Below are 19405 nucleotides of genomic sequence, written 5' to 3'. Positions count from 1 at the left end.
TAGTCGGGGGTCGGAACCGGGTCGGGAACGGCGCCCGTCGGATGGCCCGACTGAAGGCCTGCAGACCGGGTGGTTCGGGCGAGGGACTCCGATCCTCCCCGCTGTCGTAGCGTCCCCCACGCCTGGGGTGGTAACCTCGGCGCACCCTTTCGTCGAGGTGGGCCCGACGGTCGCGTCGATGGTGCTCGTTGCCGAGGTGGCCCGGGGCCGCAGGCGCGGTGTTGCGCGTGCGCCCGGTGTAGACCGAGGCTTCCCGCATGAATCGGGAAGTCGCGGCATGAGGTTCCGAGGGATATCCCTGCCTTCGGGAGGCAGTGCTCTCGGCCCGTCGGGCCGCAGCGCCTTCCAGGAGATTCTTGAGCTCTCCCTGGATTCGCCGACCCTCGGTGGTTGATGGCTCTGGCATCGCGCGGAGGAGTATCGCTGCGGCTGCCAGGTTCTGACCAACCCCGCTGGATGCGGGCGGCGGCCTGACCCTGACATCGTTGGCGACGCGGTGCTGGAGACCCTGGGGCAGGTGACGTATTTCTCCGGCCGGGGGTTGGCCCGCCCATACCTGCCCGACGTCCCGGCGGATCGTCTCAAGCGCTCCTGTTCCCTCGTCGAGCCTGGCCTGTGCCCCGCGGACTTGCCCGAGCTGTGGGTCGTGACCCCCCATCGGAACGGGGACCACAGCTAGCTCCCACGGGATGTCGGCGCGAGGCACGGGCCTAGGAAAATCACCGTCCTCCGGCATGCCAAGATGGTTGCCTTCGGAGGGATCCCCTAGCTCAACGTGGAAACATTCGCGGCTTGGGCCGCAGCCCTCGTCGTTGAGGCTGCGGCTTCCGTCGGAACAGTCGGAGAGGCAGTAGTCACATGCGGTCATGAAGTCCCGCATGGCACTGGGGTTGCCAAGTCCAGAGAAATCCCAACAGATGCTGGGATCGTCATCTTCCTCAGACCCGGAGGGCCCGTAGGTCGAGGCGTCCATCAACCGGTCCCAAGGCGACCGCATATGAAACCTTAGTGGGGTTGCACTCGCCTCAATGAGAGCGCCCGCCAAAGCGAGGTCGCTTGGCGGGTTGAGGCCGAGTCGAAATGACGTAAGATGGGAGTTAGTCGGTACCTTTTGGTCGACGAGGAGCGACGTAGTTACATCGGGGACTAGTTGCACCGTCATCTCAGGGACAAGGGCGACGTCCTGCAAGGTCCTCGCGAGTGCGCCGGCGTCGTCAACTTGCTCGGGGTTGGCGTGTCGCGGGGGGAAAGCGCTTGCCTCCGTCTCGAACGCGAGGTCGACGCCCAGCGTGCCTTCCGTCGGGGCGCTGGGGACGTCGATTCGCTCGACAGCCGACGAAGCGCGGCCTCCCGCTTGGCCTTGGTTGCCCCGCCTCCTCCTCCGTCGGCGGGGGAGAGGACGGGGCGAGCTCGGATGTTGTTCTTCCACCGCGCGGGGAAGATGTCGCCGATTCCGCCGCCGGCGGGCGGGTTGTCGACCGCCATTGTCGTTGTCGCGCGGCGGTGGAAGGAGTATCATGTCGTAGCTGCCGTCGAAGGACATGAACTCAAGACTCCCAAAACGGAGCACCGTCCCGGGCTGGAGAGGTTGCTGGAGACTACCCATCTGGAGCTTGACGGGAAGCTATTCGTCAACACGCAGTGTGCCCCTACCTGGCGCGCCAACTGTCGGCGTTTCGAGACCGGGGGGTCCCCAAGCCGACGAGTGAGTGTGCTGCGTGCCCCAGCCCAGATGGGTCGAGCGCGTGGGCGAGCGCGAAGGGGGGAGAGGCGAGGTGGCCGGAGACGGGCGTGAGAGTGGTGGAGATCCTGCGGCCTTCGTGTTCGTCCCGCGCCCAGGTCGGGTGCGCTTGCAGTAGGGGGGTTACAAGCGTCCTCGCGGGTGAGGGAAGCGAGCGGCCCCAAGAGAGCGCCTGTCTCGTCCTCGTCCCCGCGCGGCCAACCTTCTCTAAGAAGGCCCTGGTCCTTCCTTTTATAGTCGTAAGGAGAGGATCCAGGTGTACAACGGGGGGTGTAGCAGAGTGCTACGTGTCTAGCGGAGAGAGAGCTAGCGCCCTAGGTACATGCCAATGTGGCAACCGGAGAGGTCTTGGCACCTTGCTGGCGTGATGTCGTGGCTGTCGGAGGAGCAACGGAGCCTGGCGGAGGGACAGCTGTAGGAGCGGTCGAGTCCTTGCTGACGTCGCCTTGCTTCCGTAAGAGAGCTGAGAGCCGCCGTCGTCACAGAGCTTGCAGAGCGCCATCATTGTCCATCTGGCGGAGCTAGCCAGATTGCACTTGTTCTAGTTGCTTTATGTTGTGTTGGCATAAATCACCAAAAAGGGGGAGATTGAAAGGGAAATGTGCCCTTGGGCCATTTCTAAAGTATTTTGGTGATTGTGTGCCAACACAAGTGCTTAAATATGAATCTATGCCCATGGATGAACAAAGTGCAAATCAAGAGCAAAGGTATGTTTCTAAGTCTTAGTACATTGGTTTTGTGTACTAATATACTTGTCTAAGTACCAGAAACAGAATGAAGAAGAAAAGAGAAGAGTTGGCTGTGTACAGCCAAAAGGCTGTTTCGGTCTGGGGCACCGGACTGTCCGGTGGTGCACCGGACAGTGTCCGGTGCGCCAGGCTGGCTCGAGCGAAGTGGTCGCTCTCGGGAATTCGCCGACGACGTACGGCTAAAATTCACCGGACTGTCCGGTGAGCCAACGGTCGGCCGGGCCAACGGTCGGCCGCGCGATCTGCGCGGGACACGTGGCCAAGCCAACGGCTAGAAGGGGCACCGGACTGTCCGGTGTGCACCGGACATGTCCGGTGCGCCAACGGCTCCCGCATCTGCAACGGTCGGCTGCGCTGTTTAAGGAAGAAAATCGGGCACCGGACAGTGTCCGGTGTGCACCGGACTGTCCGGTGCGCCCGACGACAGAAGGCAAGGATGGACTTCCAGAATTGTTCTCAACAGCTCCTAGCTGCCTTGGGGCTATAAAAGGGACCCCTAGGCGCATGGAGGAGGACACCAAGCATTCCTACAACATTCCTAAGCACCAAGACATCGATTCCGCGCATTTGGTTCATTGTGATAGCATCTAGAGCTCTTGTTGAGTTGTGAACTCATTGAGTTGTGTTGCGAGCTCTTGTTGCAACTTGTGTGCGTGTTGTTGCTCTGATCTTTTGAAGTCTTGTGTGCGTTGCTCATTTCCCCCCTTATTCCGTATTTCTTTGTGAATCTCAAGTGTAAAGGCGAGAGACTCCAAGTTGTGGAGATTCCTCGCAAACGGGATATTGAAAGGCAAAGCAAAACACCGTGGTATTCAAGTTGGTCTTTGGACCGCTTGAGAGGGGTTGATTGCAACCCTCGTCCATTGGGACGCCACAACGTGGAGTAGGCAAGCGTTGGTCTTGGCCGAACCACGGGATAAACCACTGTGTCATCTCTGTGTTTGATCTCTTGTGGTATTGTGTTTTGTTGAGACTCCTCTCTAGCCACTTGACAATTGTTGTGCTAACACTTAACAAGTTTTTGTGGCTATAAGTTTAAGTTTCACAGGATCACCTATTCACCCCCCCCTCTAGGTGCTCTCAATTGGTATCAGAACCGTTCTCTTCAAGAAAGGGACTAACCGCCCGAAGAGATGGATCCTAAGGGCAAGGGGATGGTGATCATCGACAAGGAGAAGGAGACCTTCGTCAACGAGCTCAATAATGACAAGCCCACTGACTCAGGCTCGAGCCACAAAAGAAAAGACGGGAGGAAGAAGAAGACAAGGTGCATCAAGGAAATTGTCTACTACGACAGCGACGAATCTTCCTCCTCCCAAAAGGACGACGACAACGACTACAGGAAGACGGTCAACTCAAACTTTTCTTTTGATTATTCACGCATTCCGCATAGCTCAAATGCTCATTTGCTCCCCATTCCACTTGGCAAGCCTCCTCACTTTGATGGAGAGGACTACGGATTTTGGAGTCACAAAATGCGTACTCACCTATTTTCTCTCCATCCAAGCATTTGGGAGATTGTGGAAAGTGGAATGAAATTTGATTGCTCGGATAGCCCTTCGTTTATTAATGAACAGATCCATAAAAATGCACAAGCTACTACTGTGTTGCTAGCCTCTTTGTGCAGGGATGAGTATCACAAGGTGAGCGGCTTGGACAATGCCAAGCAGATTTGGGACACCCTCAAGATCTCTCATGAGGGGAATGATGTCACCTTACTCACCAAGATGGAGTTGGTGGAGGGCGAGCTCGGACGATTCGCGATGATAAGGGGCGAGGAGCCGACACAAACATACAACCGGCTCAAGATCCTTATCAACAAAATAAGGAGCTACGGAAGCACGCGATGGACGGATCACGACGTCGTCCGCCTAATGTTAAGGTCATTTACCATTCTTGATCCTCACCTGGTGAACAATATTCGCGAAAATCCTAGGTACATCAAGATGTCGCCCGAAGAAATTCTTGGAAAATTTGTAAGCGGGCGAATGATGATCAAGGAGGCAAGGTACGTGGACGACGCGTTGAATGGCCCAATCCATGAGCCTCAACCCATTGCTCTCACGGCAACAAGGAGCAAGGAGGCGCTACCCAGCAAGGTGGCACAAATTGAGGCGGCCGGTCTTAATGATGAAGAGATGGCCCTCATCATCAAAAGATTCAAGATGGCACTAAAGGGTCGCAAGGGACAGCCAAGCAAGACTAAGACCAAGGGAAAGCGATCATGCTTCAAATGCGGTAAGCTTGGTCATTTTATTGCTAACTGTCCCGACAATGATAGTGACCAGGAACACGGGAGCAAGAGGGAAAAGAAGAAGCATTACAAGAAGGCCAAGGGCGAGGCACATATCGGAAAGGAGTGGGATTCGGATTGCTCCTCCTCCAATTCCGACAATGAAGGACTCGCCGCCACTGCCTTCAACAAGTCATCCCTCTTCCCCAACGAGCGTCACACATGCCTTATGGCAAGGGAGAAGAAGGTATGTAATCAAAACAATGTCACTTATGATTCTTCCAGTGATGATGAGTCTAGTGATGATGAAATAGATTACTCTAGTTTGTTCAAGGGATTGGATAGAACTAAAGTAGATAAAATTAATGAATTGATTGATGCCTTGAATGAAAAGATAGACTCTTAGAAAAACAAGAGGACCTTTTGTATGAAGAGCATGACAAATTTGTAGAGGCACAAAAGTCTTATGCTTTAGAAGTTAAAAGAAATGAAGTACTTTCTAGTGAACTATCTTCTTGTCATGAAACCATTGCTACTTTAAAGAGTGTTAATGATGACTTAAATGCTAAACTAGAAGTAGCCGGTAAATCTAATTCTTGTGTAGAACATGTTGAGATCTGCACTAGGTGTAAAGATTTCGATGTTGATGCTTGTAGTGATCATTTAGTTTCAATTTCTAAATTAACTGAGGAATTGGCTAGTCTTAATGCCCAACTTAAGACTAGCAAGAATGAATTTGATAAACTAAAATTTGCAAGGGATGCCTACACGATCGGTAGACACCCCTCAATTAAGGATGGACTTGGCTTCAAGAGGGAAGCCAAGAACTTAACAAGCCATAAGGCTCCCATTCCCGCTAAGGAGAAAGGGAAGGCCCCTATGGCAACTAGTGCTAAAAAGAACCATGCCTTTTTGTATCATGATAGGAGACAAACCAGAAATGCTTATAGGAGTTATAATACGTACGATGATTTTTCTCATGCTATGTTTGCTTCTAGTTCTTCACATGTGCATGATAGAAATGTTGGTAGAAGGGATATTGTTCATAATATGCCTAGGAGAAATGTTGTTAATATTCCTAGGAAAGTTAATGAGCCTTCTACAATATATCATGCTTTGAATGCTTCCTTTGCAATTTGTCGAAAGGATAAAAAGGTAATTGCTAGGAAGTTAGGGGCAAGATGCAAGGGAGACAAAACTTGCATTTGGGTCCCTAAGAATATTTGTGCTAACCTTGTAGGACCCAACATGAGTTGGGTACCTAAAACCCAAGCCTAAATTTGCCTTGCAGGTTTATGCATCCGGGGGTTCAAGCTGGATTATTGACAGCGGATGCACAAACCATATGACGGGGGAGAAGAAGATGTTCACCTCCTACGTCAAGAATAAGGATTCCCAAGATTCAATCATATTCGGTGATGGGAATCAAGGCAAGCTTGTCAAGCAGGTAAACAAGTGGGAGGAACACATCACAGCAAGAATGTGATGACCACCTCAAGACCACTGGAGCTGCTGCATATGGACCTCTTCGGACCCGTCGCCTATCTGAGCATAGGAGGAAGTAAGTATGGTCTAGTTATTGTTGATGACTTTTCCCGCTTCACTTGGGTGTTCTTTTTGCAGGATAAGTCTGAAACTCAAGGGACCCTCAAGCGCTTCCTCAGGAGAGCTCAAAATGAGTTTGAGCTCAAAGTAAAAAAATAAGGAGCGACAACGGGTCCGAGTTCAAGAACCTTCAAGTAGAGGAGTTCCTTGAAGAGGAAGGGATCAAGCACGAGTTCTCCGCTCCCTACACACCACAGCAAAACGGTGTGGTAGAAAGGAAGAACAGGACGCTCATCGATATGGCGAGGACGATGCTAGGAGAGTTCAAGACCCCCGAGTGCTTTTGGACGGAAGCCGTGAACACGGCTTGCCACGCCATCAACAGGGTCTACCTTCATCGCCTCCTCAAGAAGACGTCGTATGAGCTACTAACCGGTAACAAACCCAATGTATCTTACTTTCGTGTATTTGGGAGCAAATGCTACATTCTAGTGAAGAAGGGTAGAAATTCTAAGTTTGCTCCCAAAGCTGTAGAAGGGTTTTTGTTAGGTTATGACTCAAATACAAAGGCGTATAGAGTCTTCAACAAATCATCGGGTTTGGTTGAAGTCTCTAGCGACGTTGTATTTGATGAGACTAATGGCTCTCCAAGAGAGCAAGTTGTTGATCTTGATGATGTAGATGAAGAAGATGTTCCGACGGCCGCTATACGAACCATGGCAATTGGAGAAGTTCGGCCACAGGAACAAGATGAGCAAGATCAACCTTCTTCCTCAACTATGGTGCATTCCCCAACTCAAGACGATGAACAGGTTCATCAACAGGAGATGTGTGATCAAGGGGGAGCACAAGATGATCATGTGATGGAGGAAGAAGCGCAACCGGCACCTCCAACCCAAGTTCGAGCGATGATTCAAAGGGATCATCCCGTTGACCAAATTCTGGGTGACATTAGCAAGGGAGTAACTACTCGATCTCGATTAGTAAATTTTTGTGAGCATTACTCCTTTGTCTCTTCTATTGAGCCTTTCAGGGTAGAGGAGGCCTTGCTAGATCCGGACTGGGTGTTGGCCATGCAGGAGGAACTCAACAACTTCAAGCGCAATGAAGTTTGGACACTGGTGCCTCGTCCTAAGCAAAATGTTGTGGGAACCAAGTGGGTGTTTCGCAACAAACAAGACGAGCACGGAGTGGTGACAAGGAACAAGGCTCGACTTGTGGCAAAAGGTTATGCCCAAGTCGCAGGTTTGGACTTTGAGGAGACCTTTGCTCCTGTAGCTAGGCTAGAGTCCATTCGTATCTTGCTAGCATATGCCGCTCACCATTCTTTCAGGTTGTACCAAATGGATGTGAAGAGCGCTTTCCTCAATGGGCCAATCAAGGAGGAGGTGTACGTGGAGCAACCCCCTGGCTTCGAGGATGAACGGTACCCTGACCACGTGTGTAAGCTCTCTAAGGCGCTCTATGGACTTAAGCAAGCCCCAAGAGCATGGTATGAATGCCTTAGAGATTTCTTAATTGCAAATGCTTTTAAGGTTGGGAAAGCCGATCCAACTCTTTTCACTAAGACATGTGATGGTGATTTATTTGTGTGCCAAATTTATGTCGATGACATAATATTTGGTTCTACTAATCAAAAGTCTTGTGAAGAGTTTAGCAGGGTAATGACGCAGAAATTCGAGATGTCAATGATGGGCGAGTTGAACTACTTCCTTGGGTTCCAAGTGAAGCAACTCAAGGACGGCACCTTCATCTCCCAAACGAAGTACACGCAAGACTTGCTAAAGCGGTTTGGGATGAAGGACGCCAAGCCTGCAAAGACTCCGATGGGATCCGACGGACACACTGACCTCAACAAAGGAGGTAAGTCCGTTGATCAAAAAGCATACCGGTCAATGATAGGTTCTTTGCTTTACTTATGTGCTAGTAGATCGGATATTATGCTTAGCGTATGCATGTGTGCTAGATTTCAATCCGATCCTAAGGAGTGTCACTTAGTGGCGGTGAAGCGAATTCTTAGATATTTGGTTGCTACGCCTTGCTTCGGGCTCTGGTATCCAAAGGGGTCTACCTTTGACTTAGTTGGATACTCAGACTCCGACTATGCTGGATGTAAGGTCGATAGGAAGAGTACATCGGGGACGTGCCAATTCTTAGGAAGGTCCCTGGTGTCATGGAACTCTAAGAAACAAACCTCCGTTGCCCTATCCACCGCTGAGGCCGAGTACGTTGCCGCAGGACAGTGTTGCGCGCAACTGCTTTGGATGAGGCAAACCCTCTGGGACTTTGGCTACAATCTGAGCAAAGTCCCACTCCTATGTGATAATGAGAGTGCTATCCACATGGCGGAGAATCCTGTTGAGCACAGCCGCACAAAGCACATAGACATCCGGCATCACTTTTTGAGAGACCACCAGCAAAAGGGAGATATCGAAGTGTTTCATGTTAGCACCGAGAACCAGCTAGCCGATATCTTTACCAAGCCTCTAGATGAGAAGACCTTTTGCAGGCTGCGTAGTGAGCTAAATGTCTTAGATTCGCGGAACTTGGATTGAAGTGTAGCATACATGTGTTTATGCCTTATGATCATGTTCCTGTTTGCATTTTGTTGCTTATTGTGGTGCTCAAGTTGTACAAACATTCCCTGGACCTCACAAGTCCTTGTGTAAGTGATGCACATATTTAGGGGGAGTTGTGTTACAACTTGACCCTTTTGAGACTAACCATATGCTTGAGTTTGCGTTATTTAGTCTCGAAGGAGAATTGAAAGGGAAAAAGTGAACTTGGACCATGAAAGACTTCCACTGCACTCCGATGAGAGGGTAACTTATACCAAGTTCATCTTTAGACTCTTATTGCCTATTTGCTCTTAATTGAAGATTTTGGTAAGGCAATGGGGTTAAAGGGCCAAGATTGATCCCATTTTGGTGCTTGATGCCAAAGGGGGAGAAAATAAAGGCCAAAGCAATAGATGGATCAGCTACCACTTGAGAGATTTGAAAATAGTAGAGTAGAGCTCTTGGTTTGTCAAAACTCTTTTGTTGTCTCTTTTGTCAAAAGTTGGCCTCTTGTGGGGAGAAGTGTTGATTATGGGAAAAAGGGGGAGTTTTTGGAATCTTGAATCAATTTTCTTTGGAAAACCTCTCTTTGTGTCTCTACAAGTGGATTTGACTTAGAGATAGGATTTTGTGTTTGATGTGCAAAAACAAACCAAATGGTGGCAAAGGATGATCCATATATGCCAAATTGAATCAAAATAAACTTGAGTTTTTATTTGAAGTGATATTGCACTTGTTCTAGTTGCTTTATGTTGTGTTGGCATAAATCACCAAAAAGGGGGAGATTGAAAGGGAAATGTGCCCTTGGGCCATTTCTAAAGTATTTTGGTGATTGTGTGCCAACACAAGTGCTTAAATATGAATCTATGCCCATGGATGAACAAAGTGCAAATCAAGAGCAAAGGTATGTTTCTAAGTCTTAGTACATTGGTTTTGTGTACTAATATACTTGTCTAAGTATCAGAAACAGAATGAAGAAGAAAAGAGAATAGTTGGCTGTGTACAGCCAAAAGGCTGTTTCGGTCTGGGGCACCGGTGTCGGTGTTTTGGGTCCGACCGCACACCCGGGGTTGCCCCTCAAGGTGTTTTTAGGAGTAGGACGATGTCGACGACTGTAGCAAAATGGTTCGTGCCGTTCGCACGAGGGACAATGGACAAGATTTGCAGGTTCGGGCCGCTTAGAAGTGCGTAACACCCTACGTCCTGGTGAGTATATGAGCGTGGTTACAAGAGGGTTCTCTGGATAGAGGGCGCAGAGAATTTATGTGGGTGGCTAGGTAGAACAAGGTCGATCCCTCTGAAGGGGTGCCCCCTAGGCCTTATATACTCGACCGTGGGGCAATACACGTGAGTATGATAACAACAAGTAGCTAAAAGATAGTGAACCTCTTGAGTTTATCCCTACGTAACCCTCGCCGACTTATCCTCGCATGGCTCTGTTGCATGGGGGCTTCAGCGCGGGAAAGTTGGGTCTCTGTTGCGATTCATTCGTTCGACGTTTGTGGGCCGTCTGGGTTTGCACTAATCAGTCTCACGTCTTCTTTTCTTTGTTGGCTGTCCTTCCCTAGGCCCACGAAAGAATGACCTTACGAATTATTGGGCCCCTGGGCCTTTCGTGAGGCCTTTTACTTCTTTGGTGGACCCAGGGGATATCTATCCCCCACAAGCCCCCGATCTTTGGGTTGATTTAGAAGTAATCAACTTAAAGATCCAAGGTCCAAAAAATGACTTCCTGTTGTCTTCTCTAGCTCTGATCACTCGTTCGACCAAAGCTTGGTTTTGTGCTTGTGCCTTAGAGGTCGGCATTTTTGGATTGTAAGACTCTGGACTTCATTGGGTGCACCGGAGGTGCACCCAATGGGTGTAGCCCCCGACCTTTGAGTAGATTTTAGAAGATAATCCACTCGAAGGTCTTCTTCCAAAGATTATCTCCATTCGCGCTCCTGCATCTCGGTTGAGGATTGGTCTTTTCAATCTTGCTCTACGCCTTAGAGGTCGGCGCCATATCGGTTTAGAATAATACTCCATGGGGTGCACCGGAGGTGCACCCAATGGGTGTAGCCCCCGACCTTCAAATGGATTTTTTATGGATAATCCATTCGAAGGTCTTCCTTTCGCTTGTGGAAACTGTCATGAAGCTACTTTTGCATTATGCTTTGGAGGTCAGCATTATGTCATCAATATTTTGCTGCAGAGGTCAGCGTATATTTTGTCTTTAGCAGTCGAGTTTGCAATCCATCCATATCTTGCTAGGTAGTGCAATTTATTTGCTTCTGCGATTGATTGGACGTTTGACGGACGTTCTCTGTCTAGTCTTCACGTCACTTCTGTCGGCCATATCCTGTACTTTGCTGGCTATATTTGGCTTTCCTCTGATCCTTACTGATATCTCATTTTTGTCTTGAGGTATTCACTGCATGCCCTGCACGGATGTGACCGTTTGAAAATATACTGATAATTCCTGGGCGTCCCCCCCAATGGGTGTGGGCAAGGGACGGCTTGGTACGCTGAGTGTTTTAGCCGGTTGCCTCTGAGTAGTAATGCGATGGGACGGCTAGTGTGATCATATCCTTTGCGCTGTTGACTGGAGTCCCAATGGGTGTAGTGTTGCATGAAACGGCGTCCGCCGTCTGACGTGTCTTCAGTTGGGTGGAAGTGCTTATTGAATGCCTTGCGACTGTTCAGTGACCGCGGTTAGAAGTGAGCGGTTGCCTTTCCCTTCTATAAATAACCCCTTTGCTTCTCTGGTTTCTCCACATCTCTTCGCTGCTCCTTACTGCCTTCTTTTCCTCCCCTCTGTCTGCTTCCGCCATGGGCAAGAACAACAAGCGCAAGCGCGAGCCGACTCCTCCATCGGAGGATTTCGGTGACTCGGAATACTCGGAGGAGGAGTTCTCCTCCGAGTCCGAGGGGTCTCCGGCTCCCGTCTCTCCCCCGGCGTCGTCCGATGATTCGGACGACTCCCAGGGAATAGCCGCGGAGGTCTGGACGTACATCCGGGCCGTCGAGCGCTCCGGGCTCGAAGGCTCGGATGAGTCGGAGTACTCCTCGGATGAGGAGGACTCGGACGGCGGCGACGAGGGTGAAGGCGACGACGACGACGACGACGACGACGACGGCGACGGTGACGGCAGCGGTAGCGGCAGGGGCGGCGGCGACGGCAGCAGGGGCAGCACCAAGGGCGACAGCAGCAAGGGCAGCACCAAGGGCGGCGGCGGCGGCAGGGGCAGGGCCAGTGGCTAGACGCCACTGGTCTTCTTAGATGTTAGTATAGTTTAGTATAGTTAGAATAATGTAGTAGTAATTAGTATAGTTTAGTAGTAGTAGTAGTAATGTAGAATAGAAGTAGGGAAGTACCAACTCATGAAGAGTTGGTTTGTAAACTCGTTAACTTCCCTTTAATGAAGAACTATCGTTGATCCCCCCTTTTCGATGACTTGTCGTTGCTTTTCCTGAATGTTGAACTGATTCTTTTAATGTAGTAGAGACAACGCCAAGCGATGTGTGGGTTGTCATCAGCGTTTTAGAAGTAACACCAAGCAATCAAACACAAGATCCGCGTTTTAGAGGCAATGCCGAATGATAGAAGGTCGGCATCGGCATTTTAGAAGTAATGCCGAGCGACAGAATACAGGGTTGACGTTTTAGAAACAACGCCGAGTGATTGAAGGTCGGCGTCGGCATTTTTAGAAGTAATGCCGAGCGATTGAACATGTGGTCGGCGTTTTAGAAACAACGCCGAGTGATTGAAGGTCGGCGTCGGCACATTAGAAGTAATGCCGAGCGATTGAACACGTGGTCGGCGTTTTAGAGGCGATACCGAGTGATTGAAAGTCGGCATCGGCACTTTAGAAGTAATGCCGAGCAATTGAACACGTGGTCGGCGTTTTAGAGGCGACACCGAGTGATTGAAGGTCGGCATCGGCATTTTAGAAGTAATGCCGAGCGATTGAACACGTGGTCGGTGTTATAGAGGCAACGCCGAGTGATTGAAAGTCGGCATCGGCACTTTAGAAGTAATGCCGAGCAATTGAACACGTGGTCGGCGTTTTAGAGGCGACACCGAGTGATTGAAGGTCGGCATTGGCATTTTAGAAGTAATGCCGAGCGATTGAACATGTGGTCGGCGTTATAGAGGCAACGCCGAGTGATTGAAGGTCGGCATCGGCATTTTAGAAGTAATGCCGAGCGATTGAACATGTGGTCGGCGTTTTAGAGGTAACGCCAAGTGATTGAAGGTCGGCATCGGCATTTTAGAAGTAATGCCGAGCGATTGAACACGTGGTCGGCGTTTTAGAGGTAACGCCGAGTGATAGCCAGCTTTACAAGTTACTTTGAGGAAAATAACCGAGTGATGAGGTGGCACGTCGGCTCTCTTGGAGATAACTGTCGGATATCCACGTAGTATGCTGGAATTTCGGAGATGACCGCCGGGTGATGACTGTGCACTTTTTGAAAGGGTATCTGGCTCAAGAATATCCCTTAAGAGTCGCGCTTTTAGCCGCCTTTGCTTTCCGTGCCCTAGTTCTTGCATTTCCGCATCTGGATCTTCTCTGCCACTCGCCTCCTACTCTGTTTCGCCAGTGAGAAGCAAGATGGCGCCCAAGAGAAAAACTGCGAACTCGTCTGCTGCAGTGATCCCCGCAATCGACCCCAACAGCCAGTTACCCTTCGCAGGTAACCACATGTCTGTAATTTCTGAAGCTGAGCTTCTCCGCCTTGTCTCCATCGGGGTTCTTCCTCCGCGGGAACTCTGTTCTTGGCGGGCTTGCCACGGGACCACTGTCCCAACCGAAGATACCCACGAGTCAGTAGTTTACACTCCTTTCCTTCTTCGCGGCCTTGGCCTTCCCATATCTCCTTTTTTCCGTGGCCTCCTTGATTTTTATCACATCAACCTGACTCATTTGAACCCTAATTCCATTCTCCAAATCTCTATTTTCGTTCACCTTTGCGAAGCCTATCTCGGCGTGCTGCCGCATTTTGGCTTATGGAAGTATCTGTATCACTGCCGTCCTGGGATGGCCGGGGGGCAACATCAGTTGGTCGGAGGTGCCAGTTTGGAGATGCGCCGTGGGCGGAAGACCGAGTATCTCGAGATACCCCTCAAAGACAACATTAAAGGTTGGCGTCTGGAGTGGTTTATAATTGATAATTATGGCAATTCTCTCCCTTCCCGCTCAGGAAGACAGCCAGACGTTCGTACTCCAAGTTGGACTGAGCCTCCCACGGATCAAGAAGTGGCCGAGGCAGGCGTGTTGCTTACTGAAGTCAGATTACTGAAAGAGAGAGGTCTGACTGCCGAAGCTGTGGTCACAGATTTCGTTTTCAAAAACATTCAGCCGCTGAAAGACAGGGCCTATCCGGCATATCTTTACCGAGGGCTGGCCGACTCAACCCGAGTTACCAATAGGAGAATTCCTTCTGTTGATTTGGTAAGCCGACTCGAACTGATCCTCAGGGGTAAAGTTTCAAACGTTGGTGCTCCAGTGGCTTACTCGGCTTGGAACCTTCCTTCTCCCAAAGCTTTCACCCTTTTTGTGTCCAATCCACCCGTGACTGATAGCAATTTGGGTCTTAGAGTGCGACCTTCTGCCGAGGAAGTCAGTGCTTTGGTTGCTTCGCTCGGGGCAATTCCTGATGATGAACGGCAGGTTTATTTCGAAGTGCCTCTGAACCCCAGTGATGCTGACATAAATGATATGCTCGATCTGCTAGCTGAGGATTCATCCGATGTTGCTCCTGATGGTACATTGGCAGTGGTGCCCCTTCCAGAGGTTGATGCGACCTTGGATGTCCCAAAACCTGTCAGTACTCGCCCGAGGCGCCCTAGCCGAACCAGTCAGCCCGAGCCTTCTGCTGATGAGCAGAAAAAGAAGAGAAGACGCCTCCGGCGAGTATCCAGCTTTGACGAGGATGCCAGTACCTTAGCTCCTGCTGCCGAAGAAATGACTGCAACTGGCCTTGCTGACATTGATCCCAATGGGTGTGCTCCGCCTGCTGCTGACCCCAATGAGGATGTTGTTTGTGCTGTTACTGTGGAGGATGAGGAGGAAGAAAATGAAATTCCATTAACTCGGAAAAACAGTCGGCAGTTCGTCGCTAGCGGTGGAAGTAGTGGAGTTCCTTCTCCCGCCTTGTCTGCCCTTATTGGTCTGCAAGAACTGTCCATGGCCAATTTTGATCAAGCTCTAGAGGATATGGTCCCTGAGAACTTGTTGTTGGAACCTGCAGATGCTGATGCAACAGAAACTTGTGCAGCCGTGCCAGATGCTGGGTTGAGGTCATCCCGTGCCTCGTCGACCTTAGAGCATGATCTCGAGGGTCTGGATGCTGACCTGGATCGTTCTGATCCCATGGAAGTAGCTGAAGGCCCGTCAACCTTAGAGGTGGTCACGACAGAGAGCCTGGGTCCCAAGAATGGCGCTGATATATGCCCAGCCCCCGATGATGTCGTCGGGGGTGACTTAGCTCGGGCGAAGAGTGTAGGCCACTGCCCAGCCCCCGAGGGTATTGCCGGGGATGATCCGGCTCAAGTGGGCAGTGCCGACTGTGACCCAGCCCCCGAGGGTGCCCGAGCAGGGTCTCCTTCCTGCACTTCCATGGACGTTCACGCGGGTTCACCTCCGCACTCTGGCGGCATGGTGGTGGCCCAAACTCCGGATCAGGGGGTCGCTTTAGAGGGCAACATCCCCACTGGTCTGGCGTTAGGCTCTGCTGAATGTACTGAGCTCGTTCCTGCTGGTCTGCTGCAAGCTGCTTCGGGTGGTGGTCTTGCACCTGATTATCCACTGATCTCTCCTGATTTGGGAATATCTTCGTTCTTCTCCAACCTCCAGATAATTGTGCTGTATTGTAGCTTGATCCCTACATTGTATGAACTGTTGCCATTCTACTCATCTGTTCTTCTCATCAGGCTTTAGTGAATGGAATGGCCAGCCAGCTGAGATTGCAGGGTGCTTCTGTCCCGGAAGTGGCTTCGTCTCTTGCATGCTGGAATCCAGTGTCGCTTCAACGTCGTGTGTCTGAGTTGGAGGCAGCAAATGCTGGTCGGTGCTCTTTTCCTTCTTCTTCTTTGCCTTTGCTCGTGGATTGTTTTACCTTCTGACCTTATTTCATTTGATTACCCCTTGATAGGAATGACTCGGCAGATTGCAGTTCTTGAAGAAAAACATTCCCAAGATCAAGCTGAAATGGCTCAATGGTGCGCTGACTTCGAGGAGAAGTATTCTCAGAGTCAGATCGAGTTGAGTCAGGTATCTGCGGCTTTGGATGATGCCAACGCTCTGAGTTCTTCTCTTCATGCTCAGCTTGACTCTGAGAAGGTAGCTTACGAACCCGTGCTTTGCCTTATCATGCTCTTGGATTCTGAATGAGTTGATTTTTTGCTTGTAGGAAGAAAAACGCATCCTTGCTGCTTCTCGCGACAACCTTGACAGATTGTACCAAGATTCCAGCAACTCGCTGACCATCTTGGAGAGGAGCCACCGCTTTACGATGGAGGAGCTGGACAATCAGCGTCGTCAGCTGCAAGAATCCTCGGACGAAGTGACCCGCCTTACACAGTTGCTATCAGCAAAGGATACCACCATCAAGGGACTCCGAGCTTCTAAGAAATCCATTGCTCAAGAGTTAGAAACTGCCCAGCAGGCTGTTAAAGTTGCCGAAGAAACTGCTGTCACTTTCAAAGCTCAGCGCGATAAGGCCCTGGACAAGGCCATTCGGGCGGGACGAATCTTGATGAGAAGACCTGGCGTGGTTGTCCCTGAAGATATAAGAGCCGATGTGAATGCTGCCCCTGACTCCTCGAATCGCCCTTCTTCGTCAGTCGTTCCTGAGAAAGACATTGGAAAATAAAGAAACAGTTCGCGTGCTCTGAGCGCGCAGTTAGCATGATCAAGTACTCGTTAGAGGTTATCGGCTTATCATTCAAATGACATCATCATTTTCTTATTGTATCCGAATTTCGAATTTGTGGTAACGCTACATGATGATTATGAAGTTTGTTTGTGGGATATGGAAATCATCCCCTGAACTGCATAAGCGCGAGTATGCTATACCGAATTTTTTGTATTTTAGCCATTTTTCGGAAAAAAATTCACGTTTAGATCTTAAAAAATTTTAATGTCATTTTTGGACCCTTTGCTCGGCGCCATAGCCTATGGCGCCGAGGTAACACAGCTCGGCGCCATAGGCTATGGCGCCGAGGTCGTGTTGCGTTGGCACAACCCGGACGCGTGGCGTCGATGTGGCACCGAGCTCGGCGCCACAGATCTTGGCGCCGAGCTCGGTTGTGTTATTAACATATTTGTTGCAGACATGAGCATAAAGCCCATCTAGCCCACTTGGTGGAGCACAAGGCTGTGAACCCTGTGGTCGTGGGTTCAAGCCCCACAGTTTGCATTTAGATTTATTTTTTTGTTTATATCGCTCGTGTGTCCGTCTAAATTTATTTCTCACCCAGATTTTTTAATCTTTATCACTACTCATTTTTTAAATTATTAAATGGGCTTTGTGCACAGAACACTTGGAAACTGCACATCCATGCATGCTCCATCGATGCACATCCCTGTTTCCTGTGCTGTGTGCACACAGTGGCACGTACAGTAGGTCGTAGAGCCACTATGTACATGCTGCATGCAGTGTAGCGTGTGCACAAGCCTAGCTACGACCGCTCATCTTTTGTCTAGGCTAGGTTAGGTCGCGACGACTGTAACGTGCAGTGAGGTGCATGCAATGCGTCCCGCGGAGCGACCACCAAAGCTTGGCCAAACCCCCTGAAACCCAATAGCAAGGCCCTGTTTGTCACAGGTTCTCCGGCGTATAAGCTGCTAGCTGTTTAAAGAGCTAGCCATTTTGTGTCAAACAGCTATTTTTTTTCCGGCAGCGACCTCCACGACCACAGGGTGAGAAATAAATCTGGGTGAGAAATCTGGGTGAGAAATAAATTTAGACGGACACACGAGCGATAAAAACAAAAAAATAAATCTAAATGCAAACCGTGGGGCTTGAACCCACGACCACAAGGTTCAAAGCTTTGTGCTCTACCAATTGAGCTAGATGGACTTTGTGCTTATGCATCCAACAAATATATTAATAACATAACCGAGCTCGGCGCCAAGATCTGTGGCGCCGAGCTCGCTGCCACGTCGACGCCACGCGTCCGGGTTGTGCCAACGCAGCACGTACCTCGGCGCCATAGCCTATGGCGCCGAGCTGTGTTACCTCGGTGCCATAGGCTATGGCGCCGAGCAAAGGGTCCAAAAATGACATTAAAATTTTTTAAGGTCTGAACGTGATTTTTGTTCCAAAAAATGGCTAAAATACAAAAAAATCGGTATGCTATACCGGTTTAAGCCGTAAATGACTTTTAGCCGATAACTCCGTTAGTAGGGTATAGTGGTCCCCCTAGGTAAAGTAAGCGTGAGCATGTTGCTCCGCCTTAAGTCGTTGCCGACTTAAGTCGATTGCTTCGTTTGTAGGGCATAGTGGTCACCCCGAGTTAAGTAAGCGTGAGCATGTTGCACCGCCTTAAGTCGTTGCCGACTTAAGTCGATTGCTCCGTTTGTAGGGCATAGTGGTCACCCCGAGTTAAGTAAGCGTGAGCATGTTGCACCGCCTTAAGTCGTTGCCGACTTAAGTCGATTGCTCCGTTTGTAGGGCATAGTGGTCACCCCGAGTTAAGTAAGCGTGAGCATGTTGCACCGCCTTAAGTCGTTACCGACTTAAGTCGATTGCTCCGTTTGTAGGGCATAGTGGTCACCCCGAGTTAAGTAAGCGTGAGCATGTTGCACCGCCTTAAGTCGTTGCCGACTTAAGTCGATTGCTCCGTTTGTAGGGCATAGTGGTCACCCCGAGTTAAGTAAGAATGCAAGTCAATCATAAACGAACCGAGTATCTTTGAAATCTATCTTTATTGATGACATATTTCCACTTTACAGAGTACATGGTCGCCCCGGCTGTTTTGAAATACAGCTAGGGGTAAAACTTTCTGAGGTGCTCTATGTTCCAAGAGTTCCCAACTTCTGTGCCATCCGTCTGGGTGAGGCGATACGATCCGGGCCGAGTGACCTCTGCTACTATGAAGGGTCCTTCCCATAAGGGTGATAGCTTGTGCCGTCCCTCCCCCGTTAGAATTCGGCGGAGGACGAGGTCTCCTACTGAAAAGAACCGTTGCCGTACAGCCTTATCGTGATAGCGCCTTAGAGTCTGCTGGTACCGTGCTGATTGGATTACTGCATTCAGTCGTTCTTCCTCAAGTACATCAATATCCTCCAGCCTGGTGGCCTCAGCTTCCGCTATGCTTTCGAAGATCAATCTCGGCGCCCCAAACTTGAGGTCAGCAGGTAGCACTGCCTCCGACCCATAGACCATGAAGAAAGGAGTGTTTCCATGCAGGGCCCGGCTAGGTTGGGTTCTCAAGCTCCAAACAACATAAGGCAATTCTCTTATCCATTTTCCTGCGAATTTTTCGTTTTTATCAAAGACCCTTTTTCTAAGTGCCTCCAATATCATTCCGTTGGCTCGCTCAACCTGCCCGTTGGCTCTCGGATGGGCTACAGATGCATACTTGATCTGA

General features: G+C 50.1%; 1 non-coding gene and 1 pseudogene across 1 annotated transcript; one reads left to right on the top strand and one right to left on the bottom strand.

Moving 5' to 3' along the window:
• LOC103627982 (uncharacterized) overlaps window positions 1-19405 on the top strand; it is a 54853-nt pseudogene that overhangs the window by 23968 nt on the left and 11480 nt on the right.
• Window positions 17820-17899, bottom strand: TRNAQ-UUG (transfer RNA glutamine (anticodon UUG)). Its single transcript has one exon. It is a non-coding gene; the product is annotated as a tRNA-Gln (tRNA).

Source organism: Zea mays, chromosome 5 (assembly GCF_902167145.1).
Source record: "Zea mays cultivar B73 chromosome 5, Zm-B73-REFERENCE-NAM-5.0, whole genome shotgun sequence".
Lineage (NCBI taxonomy): Eukaryota > Viridiplantae > Streptophyta > Magnoliopsida > Poales > Poaceae > Zea > Zea mays.
This window is presented reverse-complemented; position numbering and strand designations above follow the sequence as displayed.